This window comes from Delphinapterus leucas, chromosome 10, assembly GCF_059928025.1.
Source record: "Delphinapterus leucas isolate spDelLeu-1000000601 "Yukka" chromosome 10, BTC_Dleu_Yukka2, whole genome shotgun sequence".
In the NCBI taxonomy this organism is placed as follows: domain Eukaryota; kingdom Metazoa; phylum Chordata; class Mammalia; order Artiodactyla; family Monodontidae; genus Delphinapterus; species Delphinapterus leucas.
The window spans coordinates 78,972,470-78,988,457 of NC_143138.1; the positions used below are offsets into that span (position 1 = coordinate 78,972,470).

At 39.7% G+C, this 15,988-nt stretch overlaps 1 protein-coding gene across 1 annotated transcript in view; it reads left to right on the forward strand.

Annotated features, from left to right (window-relative positions):
• ATXN7 (ataxin 7) overlaps window positions 1-15,988 on the forward strand; it is a 133,521-nt gene that overhangs the window by 11,837 nt on the left and 105,696 nt on the right. The window contains 1 exon segment of the mRNA XM_089919518.1: window positions 14,684-14,782. The gene's annotated coding sequence lies outside the window, so the exon portion shown is untranslated.

Consider the following 15,988-nt stretch of genomic DNA (forward strand, 5'->3'; position numbering starts at 1 on the left):
TCTATTTCACTAAGGTAGGTTGAAGATTCTTACTCAGGCAATCTAGAGATAGAAGAAGAGATTTTTAGCTGTTAAAAGAGGATATGTTTCAATCCATAACTATTGAGTATTTGGCCTTGAGAGATAGAAAAATAAATAAGATATTTACTCTGCTTTCCAGAAACTTATGACCAAACAGTGAAAAGAGGTTCACACCCATCTATAATAATCAGCAATAGGAACTTTAATAGAAGCATCAGCTGTGGACTTAGAAAGAGGGAGAAGTGGTTTGTCTTTCCCAAAGATTCTTTCATATGGCTCATAAATATTTATCAAAAGTATACTTGCTGTGTCCTAGAAGTACAGACGATAAAAAGATACCAAATGGCCCTGACCTCAGGGAGCTGGGGTCAGAATAAGCATTTTACTACTGTTTCATCAAGGGCAGCCAATCATTTGATGCCTTACCATTGCCTCAGTGATGGATGACATCGAGAATCCTTACCATGCTCTACCGTGGTCCTCTGATCTGGCCCCACCTACCTGTCCAGCCTCCTCAGGTGCTCTGGCTTCTTAGTTCCTCGAATATGACGTGCTTTCTCAGAGTTTCCCTTGCCTGGAGAGCCTGCTGCCACCCTCATCTCTGAACACCTCTTCTGTCTCCTGGACCCTCCTGGTCCCAGTTTAAATGCCACCTCTTCATAGAAGCCTTCCCTGACCTTCCAGACAAATTCCAGGGATCTTATTACTTTCTGTCAAACCCATATGTATTCAGGCACCCTGCTTTTACTCCTTCAAGCACCTTTCCACTTATTTGTGTGAAGTTTCGATGGCTGTCTTCCTTAGCAGAATGTAAGCACCATGAGAGCAAGGTACCTGTCTGTCTGTTTCACAGTTATGTCCTTAAGTGCCAAGCATGGTGCTCAATAAAGAGTTGTAGAAGGAAGGAAAAAACTGGTTTCAAGCCCTGGCCCCTACCACTCACCAGCTCTGCGACCTTTGTTATTTCACCACTTGGAGACTCAATTTCTTATCTGTAGAATGGGGATAATGGTGATAATGGCACTTAGAATGTGCTAGGCACTGTGCTTTATTGGTCTTATCTCCTCCATTAATTCTCATCGGGAGAGGTGAACTGATTTGCTTGAGGTCACATAGTTTGTTAAGTAGAAAACAGGATTTAAATCCTGATCTAATTCCAAAAACCGATTGCTCTTCTCCAGGCCTGTGATTGTCCTGGGGGTAAATCCAGGAGGGGAGAAGGTCCTTGATACAGGGTAGTATGGATGCCCAGGTTGGGAATGTTAACATGAATGAGGAAGCCAGCTGGAGATCTCTTAAACCAGTTTTAGGGAATCAGTGTGTGTGATTAACTCCATTTAGATGGAGAGGTAATGACTTGAGCCCTGAAGAAGCTAGCTGCATCTAGAAGTGGCCTGTAGTGTGAACGCCCTGAGGCAATCACTGGGGCCAAAGAGTAAAGCCAGGGAGTTGCTACTTTCTGTAAAATGCTGTAGGGGAGACCTCAATGGGTTTTATTTATTGAAAATATTTTGGAAGTAGGAAGTCTCAGTTTGGAGTCCCTTTGGGGGCAGAAGTGTCCAAAGCCCTCTCAGTTTGCATCTCTGTAGCAAAGGATACATTTTAGCTGATTCTTTCATTCCACTGTAGCACCCAGTGCAACAGTGTTTGAAAAGGAAGCACCAGTGTGAGGTAAGGGAGGGATGTTTATGTTCAGTTGTTTGATATAATTCTGTTATTGTTGGTTATGGTTTTTCTGTGAGAGTATGCCTAGCCCAGATGGGTGGCACCTGTGCACAAGTTACTTCACCTCTCTAGCCTCAGTTTCTCATTTGGAAATTAGGGACAATTAAAATACCTATTTCATAGGCCTGGCGTGCTGCATCCACACAGTGTCTGGCACAAAATAAGCTTTCAGGCATTGTTAGCTGTTACCGTTGTTAATATTTCCTGTCCATTCTGGTCCGTGCCTCTTGAATGAATGGGCATCGTTTACTTATCAAAGACAGGTTGACTGGGGCATGGGAATTGACTCTTTTTTTAAAGATCATGATTTTAGGGTTTACAAAGATAGTAAAAGTGGCAATGAAAAAAAGGCAATGGCACACCCTAGTTGGACAGTCCTAGTGTTTCCTAGATGTGATTATGATGAAACGTAAAGCGTGAACACAGGCTAATTCTTACAGAATCCATAGTGTGGGCCGGGGCTTTGCTTTCCATGCATTCTCCCTGAGAAGTAGGTTTGATTATATCTATTTTACAGATAGGAAGTTATGATCTTTTCTAAGATGTTATAAGACAACTCTGGAAGTAGACTCTAAACCATGTGCTTCTCCAAACCGTTTTGTGCCTTCAGCATTGACAAGGCCTGACTTACCTTCCAACAACTTCAACAACTCTGCTGGGAGGGCAGAATGGGAACAGAGCTAATTTCTTTTGAATCTGTAGGATTAATTGGAAGCAGTAGGCATAGTGTGCTGTCTAGTGCACAGAAGAGGCTCTAGAAATGTTTACTGAATATAAATCTTAATCAGATTGAGTGAGAAAAAGATGACAGAAAATCAGTATTAGGTGCTGGCTCCAGCCTATTTTCTATTTAAAAAAAGGCGGGGGGGTGAGGTCACTATTTTATTAGCATAGTCTGTTTACACAGACTGATGGCTGGAGTCTGAGGTGAAGAATTTTCCTGTGTGTTTTGCATGTGCTTAACTCCATTCTGTGCTGTTCAGTTATCTGTGGAAATCTGTTTGTTTCCCATTAGGTAACCCCTGATGCCCAGGAAGCTCCTAGTTCTGTCCTTGTGTTGGGCTGATTAGTTTAGTCTCAGTTAAGATAAACTATGTGTAACCTTAAAATATTCAGACCATAAATAGGAAGGTGTAGCTGCTGTCATTGGTCATCATCAATGTATTTCATAGATAGATCTGACTGATATTTCTATTTTCCTTTAACTCGGGTAATTAAGAGCTGACATAAAGGAAGTACCATATAATGGTAATGGGGCGGAGGGAGAGAAAAGAGGAGACCTTCTTGCATTTAAAAAAAAAAAGTTCATTCTGTTTCTCCATTGCCCCCACCCCCACCCCCGCCCAGCCCCGCCCCGGAACTTTCTTTGCAATAAGGCATTTATTGTCATATCAAACCTGAAAGTTTGGCCAGTCAGATGGTAGTTTGATTACTAAGCATCCTCTTCATGATTTAGCATGTTATACCACACAGTGAAGATACTTAATGGGATAATTGTGTTGATTTACTATGCAAGTAGTTCATACAGAAATTTAAAAGTGTCAAACATTAAAAGACTTTGATAAGCCCCAACTCCCAGATCTTGGTTTCTAATACCATTTCCAATAAAAGGAACAACGACACATGACTTAATTCTATGGCTGGGGCAGGGAATAAGCAAGATGAGCCTGGAGGGTATTCTGATGCCAGAAAGCAAGAAAGTGATGAAATAAAACACACATACACAACACACAATGAATGATGAGGTAGTCAGAGGGACACAGGAGCCTGAAAGAGTGCCCAGTGGTCACAGCTGGGATGATTTAACTAAATAATGTAGTTTTAAATTATAACCCAAGATATAAAATAAATATAAATAAAATATATAATGTACCTATAATAAATAGTAATAAAAAATATATAACTAATATGTAATATATATATAGCAAAATAATAATGTAAAGCACATACCCCTGAGTCCATACTGATACAAATAAATGATTGAAGAAGTAAAGCAAATTAGAGAGCGTAGATAAATTTTCTGTGTGGAAGAATTCCAAACGATTTTTGTCAATAATCCCCTGAAAGGAAGTGTAACATAACTGCCCATCCCTTAAATGTGGGCCTTGCACAGTCACTTCCTTCCCCAGAGTACAGTATGGAAAGAGGAGGGAGAACCTTTACAGGGGAGAAACCTGACAGGCACTACCTCAGCCAGTTGACCAAGTTAACAACAGTGACAAATGTACACTTGATATGACATAACAAGGGTGGCACTTGAGCTCTGTGGTCTTCCTCCCCCAATCCAAGAATCTCATTATAATCCTGAGAAAAACATTGGACAAACAATTCAACACTTTCTCAACAGTACTCCTCAAAACTGTTGTCAAGGTTATCAAAAAAGGAAAGTCTGAGAAACTGTCCCGTTCTAGAGGAGGAGAAGGGAGACATGACAACTAGATGTAATGTGATATGGATGGGATCCTGGAGTGGAAAAAGGACATTAGGCAAGAACTAAGGAAATCTGAATAAAGTATGGACTTCAGTTAATAGTAATGTGTCAGTATTGGTACCTTAGTTATAACAAATATGGCACACTAAGAGGTGAACCATAGGGGAAATGGGGTGGGGTGTATAGGGACTCTGTTTAATCTTTACAACTTCTCGGTAAACTTAAAATCACTCTAAAATTAAAAGTTTATTTAAAAAAAAGAAGACTGTGGCAAAGATTAATCTATAGTTCAAGTTTAATTTTCATCATGCTGGGAGCCTGAAGTAAATAAAACAGCCCATGGTGTTCTAGGCTGATTATGGTGTAAAGTGGGGCAACTTCCTTGCTGTTGTCTTGTAAAGCCATGACAGTTTGTTTGCAGAATCAGAGAATGCAGTATTTCTAAATGTTCTCTTGTGGAATTTCCTACTGGCATGACTTTCTTCCCCCTTTGCTTCTGCCCAGTAGCAGTCCCTTGAGTGGCATTTGCTGTCCTAGTTAATCAGAGGGTAGGAGAAATGACAAACTCTCCTCTTCCCCCTCCTACGAAGTTTCAATGGGCACTGGAAATGTAGGTCAAATTGCATCACTGTAAGGAAGGTACTTATGAAGTGCTGCCAGCCTCTCTTTAGATTCCGAGTCATCATGAACCAGTGTTGAGCCAGCTTAGGTGTGAGATACAGGGAATCGGGGAGTCATGTTTTTGATGTAGTCCCAGAATGTTACATTTTAGTCAGTGATAAAAAGATCTCTGTCTAAAGCCCTAGTGAAAATAACTTACACTGGCTTTAATTTGCATCTCCCAGCTTCTGGAATTCTTTTTGTCTCATTTATTACTGGCACATTGCAGCAATTTATATTAATTTAGCCAGAGAGATGTTTGAATTGTAGACATGATTGCCATGTGTACATAAGAAAATAAATCTCATATTTGATAATCACATAAGTCTAATAATGCATTTTGCAAATTGCATATAATCATATGCTCATTGGGATCTTGATATCACAAATAGGTTGTTATATTTAAAGTATACTATTTCATGGCTCTCTATTTTTTTAATGGCAGAACCTTACAGATTTTAAAATAAGTCTTTAAATACATGCTCTTAGTTTTTACACATTGTATACCTCCTGCCCTTTGTAAGACATCCAGATGTTGGCTGCCAAAGTGGTCCATGTTACATTGTCCTGAACAGTATGTATCCTGACAGCAAAACCAATTCTAAAACCTACTCCGTTTTCACTCTCTCCTTGCCTCTGTCAAGATAATTGGTAGTTCATTTGTATACAAAATGGAAAATCAGATGATAAAATATATTTGCATAGGCTTGGGTATTATTTATAATCTTATAGGATGAATAAATTATTCTGTGAAATATGTTTATAATCCAACATTTAGCTGTTTCTTTAACTTTGAAATAATTCAAGATTCAGAGGAAATTGTGAAGATAGTACAGAGAGGTCCTGGTTGCTCTTCACCTAGTTTCTCCCGTTGATTACATCTTACCTAACTATAGCACAGTAGCAAAGCCAGGAAATTGACATTGGTATATAAGGTATGGGTATAGTTCTGTGTTAGTTTATCTCATCTGTCGATGCATGTAACCACTACAGTAATCAAGGTGCAGAACTATTCCATCGCTGCAAAAATCTCCCCTGTGCTGCTTCTTCCCAGGCACAGTCATTCCTGTTACCCTCACAGTCTCTAACTCCTGGCAACCACTAATCTGTTCTCCAACTCTATAATTTTGTCGTTTTGGGAATGTTACATAAATGTGATCTTTTGAGATTGGCTTTTTTCACTGAGTATTTTTTAAAGACTTTTATTTTAAAAATAATATTTATGTTAAACATTTTTAAGGAATATTTATTTTTAAAAGAAGTTATCATCCAGAGTTTGATTCTCGAATTTTCAAACCTGTATTTTTCTAGCTTGGGTGTTGTATACTCTGTGTTGCTATATTTGAACAGCAGCAGAAGTCGTATGTGCCGACGTAATAGCTGATCATAGCATTAACCTTATTGCCTGCCGTTAAGGATGATACGGAGAAGTTAAAGGGAAAATTACCCCGGGAGAAGCCAATTTCATCAACAAAGTAAATATTACAATTGATTACTGAGCAGGAGTAAGAAGTCCAAATATATACTTTAATTGTACCAAATACAGTAACTGACCCGCATTTGCGTTCCATTTCATCCTGAAAGAACTCTTTAAAGAAGAGAGACTTTTTGGAACAGGATATTTAAATGAACAACAATTGAAATATTTACATTAATTAGCTAATGTAAAGATCGTGTCACAGAATTGCTATATGTGGTTATTGTGAAATATCACCATAAGAAAGCCAGTATCTTTATCGTGTTAATGAGATTCTTTGGAAATGGAGTCCTGTGTGTAAATGAAGGCTGGGAACAAACAGCCTCCAAAGGAACAAATCTTCCTCAGAATCCGGTGTGTTGTTTTTGAACAAAATATTAAAAATACTCTGCGAGCTGTAGGAGGGCGCCTTAGTGTTTGGCTACAAATAATGATACCATGGCTCTAGGGAATCCCATGTGGCCAGACCTACAGAATTGTAATTGAGCAAATAGAAGGTGGGTCCCAAGGCACCATTCTGAGCTCACTGGTGGTGAAGGTGAAGGAGTGAGCCCTGCTCCTCGGCTTGCCCAGAGTTCCTGTTCCTGCACAGATTTTTACAAATGGGATACTCTTGCAACTGGTGTTTGATCTCCATTTGACTCTAGCTCCTGACATTGTAGACAGTCTTCCTCCCAGACAGGAAAATATTCTTTGCAATTAAAATCAGCCTCTATTTACTGACAACATTTTTCTTTTTTTTTTCTTCAAGTAGCATTTGATCCTACTTAAAGTAGCTATTGGTATGGAGGAGAAGGGAAACAATCATTTATCAATCATTGAATGTATGCCAGCCACTGTACTGTGTATGTACATTTACACATGTAATTATAGTATTGAAAAATTGCATTAATGATACTCATTAAGTGATGGGTCTGAAATAAATAGCATACTAAGTAACTCTTCATAGCAAATAAGCCATTTTTCTTGGTCAGGTATACCTAAGAGGGCTGTGGCCCAAAACACTATATCTATATCTATATAGATATATACACACACACACACATTATATAGAGATAATTTAAAGAATATATATCAATTAATTAACTTGTATATTTATACAATGTGTGAAGTGATACAGGATTTAAAGATGTAAGATCTACCCCTCCTTTTAGCAGCTTTCTATCCAGATGAGGAAAATAATTTATAGGTACAAGAAAAAGCAACTAACTACAGGAGTGAACTACTTAACCTATCAATGCAATGTGTATAAGGCAATCCATAATTAATTACTAAGTAAATCTTTCAGATTGTAAATGCTATAAATATTCAGAGGAGGAAATGATTATTGATCTCTTACCCTTAATTTTTGTCACCTGTAACATGCAGATAATACCTACCTCATAATGAGAAATGAATAAAATAGGTATGTGTTTCCTATTAGTACACTTTCAATCAATTATAGTTGTGCCATTGATAATGAAAATTATGATGATATAGTAACAACAATAATACTGTATTAGTGTACGTTGACTGCTGTCACTACCCAAAACCTCAGTAGCTTAACACAATACATGTTTACGTGTCACTCAAGTCACAGCTCAGTGTGGGTTGGCAAGGAGGCTCTTGCTTCACCCAGTCATTCAAGGGTGAAATTTTGTGACTTTGCTCATCACCTCTAGGTGTTTGGAGCCTTCTCCATTTGACCAGTAGAGGGTATGAGAGATTGAGTATCAAGACAAGGAGGTTTGTCTGGGCCAAACCTAGAAGTGGCCCCAAACATTTCTGTTCATGTTTTAGGACTCAGTCATATGGTTACACCTTACTAGAACAAATACTGGGAAATTTAGTCTAATTGTGTGCTCAGGAAGAGGAGAATGTGGATATAGGTGAGCATTGGCAGTCTATACAAATAATAATTAGAAAGGCTTAATAGAAGAGGAGGGATGTTTCCTGGATCTTTTAGAGAAGAAAGTGAGATTTGTAATAGGTTACTCAGCCTGCCTTTAGGTGGCATTATTTCAAGAGGAAGGATAGAAGAACTTAAAAAGCCTGCAAGCATTGTGAATAAAAATTACACATTTGTCCCACTAGCCACTGCCTTTACTGTAAGCCATTTGGTAATGACCTTGGGCATGCCATCTAACTACTATAGACCTCCATTTCCTCACTTACAAATATTCTTCATAGGGATGTGGTGAAGTCTAAACAAGACTGGGCATACAAAGTGCTTAGCACAGGGTCTGGCCCAGAGTAAACATTCAGTAAGAGTTATTATTACTGATAATGTTAATATGTATGGCCCCAGAGCTAAATACTTGCTAGCTGTTCATTTATTTGTCATCTTTCCTAAAGGACTACTTAGAGTAGCAATGACTTGACTGAGTATATTTCTATGAACTTTAGAATTCCATAACCCCAGTTCAGTAATAAGAGATTAGTGTTCCCCTGGCAGAATACTGGGGGAGAAACCCTCTCTGTCCCCCAAGGCTGGCATCCTCGCATTTAACTCCACAGACTTTTTATTCTTCTGTGAAGAGGACAACAGTAGTATTGGGCTGTGATTTACCTCTACTCCCTTCTTCCCAGGAGTTTCTCAGTGTTGAACTCTCTCTGTGAGTTTGTCAGGGAAGAATGAGGGTAAATGTCAGAACAGCTACTTTTTGCTCAGGCCTAATTGCAAGTTCTTAGCAAGGCAAGAACATCCCACCCAGGCCCATGTTAACTTGAGTGGATGGGTAGCTGTCAGAGCCTGTGGTTCCTTTAACTTAATTCTGTTCAGCAAACATTTATTAACAGCCCTGGGGATACAAGGTTGAAATGTTGCAGACCCTGCCTCTAAGAAACCGACTTAGGAAGGGTGAGTTTCTTGGAAGGTAGGAAGAAAGGAATTCAAGGTGGTGAGAAGAGCAGGTGTGGAGGAATAGAGGTAGGAATTGCTGTGGGCGGCAGCGGAAGGAATGGCACAAGCTCAGCTCCAGTATGCAGCTGCCTCAGGTCTGCCCCTAATCGGCCTCTCCTCGCAAGCCTCAGTTTTCTCTCTTTTAAAGGAGTGGAGTAAAAGTTCTGACATCATAGACCTGGGACGATTAAGTGAGATGATATATGTAAAGGGTTTACTATGTGTTAATAGTACTGGGTACATAGTAAGTGCTTAGTACATGTCAGCTGCTACTATTGTTATTGTTTTTGTGTGCTTTTGTAAATCGACTTGTAAACCCACTGCCTTGACCAAGGATTTTGTGCAGGCAAATTAGAGAACTACTGGGAATTTTATTATATTTTTGGTTCTCTCTTAAGGCTACTGGTGAAAGAGTATACTGTAGTCACAACTAATGGAAAAATGGCCTGCTGACCCCTGAGCTAAAAGGATAGAGAGCCCAGTTAATCTCAGTGAAATCTGGGGGAGTTAGAGATGGGAGAGCCGTGAGATGGGAGAGCTTGAGATGGGAGAGCCGTGAGACTTAAATAGCAAAGGGAGGGAGGGATGGCTATGTTGAACCCTTTGGAGAGAAGAGGGGCTCAATGTGTGTGGATATGTAGAAGTTGTCAGAAAATGGAGCCTCCTTTCTTTTTTTTTTTTTAATGTTTATTTTATTTTATTTATTTATTTTTGGCTGCTTTGGGTCTTTGTTGCCGCGTGCGGTTCTTCTCTAGTTGCGGTGAGCAGGGGCTACTCTTTGTTGCTGTGCGCGGGCTTCTCATTGCGGTGGCTTCTCTTGTTGCAGAGTACGGGCTCTAGGCGCATGTGCTTCAGTAGTTGTGGTGCACAGGCTCAGTATTTGTGACTTATGGGCTCTAGAGCGCAGGCTCAGTAGTTGTGGCGCACAGGCTTAGTTGCTCCGCAGCATGTGGGATCTTCCCAGACCAGGGCTCCAATCCGCGTCCCCTGCATGGGCAGGCGGATTCTTAACCACTGTGCCACCAGGGAAGCCCTGGAGGCTCCTTTTAAAATGTTAAGACTTCGCGTGAGGAGTTTTATGGAGGGTCAGGAAAGCCCACGACTGACTGCAGGTACTAAAACGTATCCCTGAAACCTAGGCCAGAGGTGCTGGAGTCCTTCCTCGTAACTGGCTTCAGCTCCCTCTTTACAGGTTATGTTTTCAAACTCTTTTTTGTGTTCAGTGGAGTGACCCTTAGAGCAGTAGGTGCAAAAACTTGACGGTATCTGTGGGAGATTTATTCCAGTACTGCACTGTGGACCCTCCAGTCCCATGGTATCCATGGGTTCCGCATCCACGGTTTCAACCAACTGCGGACTGTAAACATAGTGCCCGACCAGATGAGTGATGGTTGAATCCACGAATGTGGAACCTGTGGATAGGAGGGCCGACTGTATAGAGTTTCATTATTAAATTTGCTTTGCCAGGGAGAAAACCGGTTAGGGTGAAAGCAAGGTGGAACTTGGGTGGGAAGAGAGTGAATAAACTAGGGACACTGTCAAATCATATTTTTGGAGAATATGCCTACAGTTGACAATGTAACCTGTTTTAAAGTTTTTGGTTTGTGGTTTTTCATTTGGGAGAAGAGACTTAGGAAAATGACAAAGGCTCAGTGTCACAAGCTTGGCTGCCTACAGGAGACAGGCCTGGAAGGAAAATAAGTGATGTGGCCAAGCTGCGTACTTTGGGAAGTACATGCCCACTGACAAGAGGTAGCCCACGACGCAGCATCAGCCAATTATCCCCATGTGGGAAAGCTGGCCTCAGTGGCCAGATTTTTGGACCTTCAAAGAGAAAGTGGAAATACGGAATTTTAAGTGAATCCTTCTAACTTTTAAATATTAGCAACAAATTCCCTTTTTCTCCCCCTAAGATCACCAAGCAAACAGACAAAAAAGTGAACTATTTTAGGCCCATGTTCTTTGTTTGCAGTGAGAGTCAAAGAGTGGAGAGAAAAATGTGTAACCTGGGAGTTAGGCAGCTCAAATGAATACACTCCTGGTTCTGGTGCCCACAAGGCACAGAACCTGGCATGGGGCACGTGCTCCACACGTTTTCATTGAATAAATAAACCGGCTGGGGTAAACCTCTCTAGAGAGATGGAGAGAGGAGTCTGCCTTCCCTCACCTCCAGCTTAGAAGATAGAATCAAGTCAAAACCTGTGTTGCCCTCCTTGTTGGGCCCACCTTTCTAGCCCTTTCTCTTCCCTTTCACAGCCTCTGCAAGCACCTGAGGTGCATTCTCACACTGCAGCTCCATGGTTTGCCTAGAATTTAAGGAAGTTTAGGAAATAAAAAGAAAGTGTATACTGCTATGCTTAAAAACAGGACCAACTCAGTTTAGCCTGTATTTTCTTTCCTGTATCATGGTTAGTGCTTAATTTTGATAGACTCAATTATATAACAAGAAGTGATCCAGATTATGCCATAAATTGCAACAAGGGTCTCAGAGTCTTAAAAGGACGTAGAAATGTTACTCCTGGAAAATAAGTCATTTTCTTTGTTAAAGTTGATATAACAGTGCCCATGTAACAGTGTGGGCTTTTTGCTGTTTAAAGTTAATGAGAGGATTTTTCTGAACCCTTGGGCATTCCACAGGATCTTCTTTTATATCAAATTCTGCTGATATCTGCCCTTTTATTTATTTATTTATTTTTAGTACAGAAGTTTTACTGTCTTGAGCAAGATTATTTTTGTTGCGGTTATCAGAAATCAATTCCTAAAAATTCAAGCTCTGATTGGGGGGGGCATTTACCCTTCAGGTCCAGGGGATTCTTAAAACCCTACAGAAGGATGTGCTTGGGTCCTCTGGGAGACTATACGTGGGATAGGAAAGCCCTAGAACCCCCTGGGCAGAAACTGTTTCCCTTTCTGTCCTGTGGGGCTTCAGGGCCTCCTGGGGCTGATGTACTCTGAGCAGCATGTTCATTCGTCAGTCTTTGCTGACTGGCTTTTTCCTAGAGACTGAGGGCACATGGGGGAGCTTGCAGCGTAGATCAGAGTAGACCCTCTTCGTCCCAATTTCTAGTGCTCAGGAGAACCAGTTGAATGTCTCAGTTTGGGTCATGTGTCCAGCTTTCACCAAAACAAGAGAGGAGTTTGGAGTTTCATAGTACAAGCATTACTTGGCATTGGGTTATATGGTGCTTACAAAAAGGGTCACCATGGGCTAGGCAGCTACTCTAGAAGAATGCCATCTTTTACAAGCTCCATCTTCCACCCCCCAACCAAAAATTTAAAAAAAGAGTAAATAAATTAAATTTATGCCTGTCAGGACTTTGGAGAACACTCAGATTAGGTCTTTTCTTTCTTCTTGTTTCCATCTCCTCTCCCACCTCTAATGGGTTGCCATTTAAAAAATCTTTTAAAAAATCGTATTTGTTCAATGCTTGTTACATAGTAGGTGGTGAATGAGTAAAAGCTATCAAGTTGTATGTTTCTATTGTTAGACAGTGTTCTCCAGTCTTCCTTTTAAATTATTTCTTTCTCTTCGCAGAACAAAATTAAGTTGCTGTTTAGGCAGTTTGGTATACTGGAAAGGGAGCTAAATAGCACCAAAGGCCTCCATTCTGGTTCCAGTTTCAAACCATTTATTTTCTGGGTTATCTTGAGCAAATTATGACCTTCTCTCAGTTTGTTTCCTCACTAGTAAAATGGAGATCATAAATAACAGCTCTTTTGAGCACAGTGTTATTGTGAAGATAAAATGAAAGAATATATACAAATATGTGATAGTTGCTTTTTTCCTACTAAAGAAAGATTTCTGACCCCTACTCTAAGTAGAAAAGTTACTATTTTTAAATGCTTATTTTTAGTAACTGCCACTACCATTTTTCTCTAAGAACAGGGTATCTCTTAAAGCATTTTTACAGTATTCAGGCTAGTAAACGGTGAATTCTTTTTACTAAGGCAAACACTATCTTGGGGGAGATTTCATAGCACTCTGATGACTTCCTTGGATACTTTGGAGATATAGCTGAAGTGTTCTGATGGAAAACTGAAAACCAGCTTGACTTAGAGAAGTAGGGTCAAGCACACATGATGCCGGTGTTGTTGTATCTGCATCTCCAGCCTACCTTGAAGGAATCACCTTCAAAGAGGTGGTTATCTGTAACGTAACATCTTTAGTGGCTGCCTGTATCCTGGGAATTTGTAGCTTCCTTTGAGTGATTTTGCATAGCCGTAAAATGTTTAGAATGCAAAGAAATGAATTTTGGCTCAGGACAGACATGTTAAACAAGATAGTGGCTTTTATTGGAAATAAGGCAGAAAAGGAACACTGAAATGGAAATCAGAGAAAATTTTTAAAAGATAGGAGACTGGGAAGCAATTAGAAATCTGAGAAAGAGAAACAGCTGGCTTATAAAGATTGTAGGAATGATTACTTTACTGAATGATTACACTGCTGAGTAACATTTTGTGGGTGAATAAAACTGTTTAAAAAAGGGAGAGGGGAAGGATATGATCCAGGAATAACTTAAAAGCCAATAAAGGTAATTATGAAAAAATGTTCAAACATGGCATAGAATTTCAGCCACTGACTTTGGAAGATGCTTTATTGGCACCTCAAACCATAGAAATATTTGCCGTCTTAGAGTACGTGATAATAAATAAAAGTTGAGCAAAGCCTTGGTGTATAGCCAGTGAGGATTATAGGAAGAAAAGTGTATTACCAGTGAATTTTTCATATGAAATCAGCCTGCCTTGTGCTTTATCTACTTGGACAGCATCTGTTCCATAGCTGTGTCATTGCCCACATTTGCTGTTTTTTTCCCTCCTGCTGCATGTCAAACTTGAAAACCAGCTTAATTTCTAACTCTGGTTTGTTAATCTCCAATCCCTTGATTCCATAACTCAATGCTCTTCCCCAAATTAATTTGAGTAGTACCCACATTCTACTTGAAATATGTATGAGTGCATATGTACAAAAATATGCAGATAAGGCAACAGGTAATTTCTTTGTGTCTTTTTAGGAAGATGGTTTAATTGAGTTTTTGTTTCCTGTTTGTACTATTATGAATTGCTTTTATAAACTGCTGAATGATAAAGGATAGAGAGAGCTTTCCAAATAATATTCTCACTCAGTGTGTTATGTGTGGGTTAAAATCTGACAGGTTTCGTAGGAGCAGGCTTTCTGAATAGCCATTTAAAAAATTAAGTGAAAACTCACTAGTGGCAAATTACACACAGTGATTTTAAGCCCCAGGAGGCTGACTCTATGTATATATTGAATAGTTGTTTGTTCTTAGTTTATTGTATAAATATAGCCAATTAAGTTCATTGTAAAAAAAAATTGAATTGCATTTGTTGTAAAATTGGTAAAGTGACTCGAATTTTAACACTTCGACATTTTAAACATATAATTTTGGGACACCTGGCAACTAATGAGATTGTAGATTTCTGATTAATTTTATACATTGTTTCATCCCTTTGCCCCTTTTTTTTGTAGGTCTGAACAAAATTAAGAAGAAGGAGCTTCTACAATCACAGCAGATGAAGATCCACTGGTAAATCGATCAGGATTTTTGGCCTGCCCTCCAAAGAAAAGGTAACTGGTTCTTTCAACATAGCACAGCTGAGTAAATGCTGCAGTGCCTCTGATTATAATGGAGTTTGAGTTTTACCAAAGGATGATAATTTTTTAAATTTAAGGTATCTGAGTAAGGTCTCCAATTTTAAGCATTGGATCATTGAATATGATCTTATTAATATGAAATGACAGTGAATTTTAGAGTACAGTATTTTTAGATGTTTGTCAAAATAAAATCTGCTAAATAACCTTCCCTCCCCCAAATTCATTAAAATTTTTGGAATACTTTGGAGATACGAACCTGCACCGCCCGCACCCCCCCCACCAATCCATATTCACCTTTTCCTGTGAAGTTGTCTAAAGATGTGCTCTTGCATTTTTGTCCTGTTCCACTTTCCCAAGCTCCTGTTTTCTTCTCTCTACAAGCAATGTAGACCCAGCTGCTGAGGGCAGGGGAGATTGTAAGGAAATTGTAAAACCGACCGGAGAACTTCAGGTGCACTTTCTGGGCCCAGTGCCTTTGCCCAGCCTGCTGGCTCTGCCCGTGAGCAGTCCCATATCATTACAAAAATAGCAGTCACCATTGATTGAGTTCCTCACTACATACTCACTATTTTCATTTACTATTTGGGGAGGAGGGTGGTAAGTTTCATATAATGTGAAAAAGAAGAAAAATTTCTGAAGGTGTTTTTATTAAAAAAAAAAAAAATGATGCATCCTCCCATCTACTCTTGAAAGGAATGAGGGGGGCTTCCAAGTTAAGATGCAGTTTAAGATGAGTCATTGAAGGATAAAACTGAACAGAACCCAAACAGGAAAGACCAAAGGAGTTTCAGCCTCTGAAATTGATCAACTTACATATTTAGGCAACAAATGCAATGCCTCAGTCAAGGTTTTAGGCATCTGTAGCAAAGATGGAAACATTTTGGACAACATGAACATGCATCTGCAAAGATAACATTTTGACTGTGACCAAACAGAAACAGGAGATTGTAGAAGGATGTAGCAGTTTTGTTAAGGTGTTTAGAAGAACAGGACTGGGCAGCTCTGAAGTCTCCACCTTCAAAATAGGCCCTTAAAATTTTCCAGCCCAAAGCTGAAAGGCCAGCAGTGCAGAGGTATCTTTCAGTGATCATCAAAGTCATCACAAAGGATGGCATTCACTGTGGAATGTCTGGAAAGTGCCAGAGAAGCAAGAAGCAGGGCTTTCCTAGATGGTGGTCA